The sequence below is a fragment of the Gadus chalcogrammus genome, chromosome 1 (assembly GCF_026213295.1).
Source record: "Gadus chalcogrammus isolate NIFS_2021 chromosome 1, NIFS_Gcha_1.0, whole genome shotgun sequence".
In the NCBI taxonomy this organism is placed as follows: domain Eukaryota; kingdom Metazoa; phylum Chordata; class Actinopteri; order Gadiformes; family Gadidae; genus Gadus; species Gadus chalcogrammus.
The window spans coordinates 14,366,396-14,367,291 of NC_079412.1; positions in this window are offsets into that span (position 1 = coordinate 14,366,396).

Genomic DNA, 896 nt, shown 5'->3' on the forward strand with positions numbered 1-896 from the left:
CTCATTACAGTTTTTTCCTATCGTTTTAGGCAATTTACCTAAACCATGTTCACATTCCCTAAACACTTCACACAGTGAGCATACCAGTAGACCATGTGAACCAAACTGTGGTTACTTGCCCCTATGCTAAGATACAATGCTGGCAATGACGCCTTCTTCCAAATTTCATGGATACCTGCCCCAGTCAATGTTCACTACCGGCAAAACGCTGTGGAACTACAGCATATTTTACCAATGTTTAGATACTCTGTTCAAAACAGTGAACTTTCTGTTCAAAACCTAACTTATCAGTAATTTAGATCACTGTAGATGGAAAGATGCTGCATTTGGACAGACAAATGAAGTTACATGTTTGAATAAGAAAAAATATTTAGTTTATAGTTTATTTATTTTATTTTACAGTAATTTAGATTTTTTTTTCCCCTGTGCACCATAGTTCTTGGTGAATTGGCATGGAATTACTTTTTTTACGTAAAAGCAACACTACATACAATGATCTGTACAAAACACAGAGGATAAGTTTTGCAATGCAAAACACCTGGTGGTCATTTCAGCTAAAGACCTACTCAGCTAAAGACCTACTCAGGTGTTTTACATGTAATTTGTGCCTCGTTGAAAAAGGGCCTTCTTTGGCATTTGCTTTGGACTTCTTACGTAGTTGGTATAGGAAAATGGATGCAGCAAGAGCAAGAGCAAGAGGCAGAGGCAGAGGCAGAGGAAGATGAAGAGGTGGAGGTGGAGGTGAAGGTGGAGGTGGAGGTGAAGGGGAGTAGGAGGAAGAGGAAGAGGAAGAGGAAGAGGTAGAGGAAGAGGGAGAGGTAGAGGAAGAGGGAGAGGGAGAGGAGGAGCAGCAGCAGCAAGGACAGTTGTATCTGATGAAATCAGAGCAACTGTCA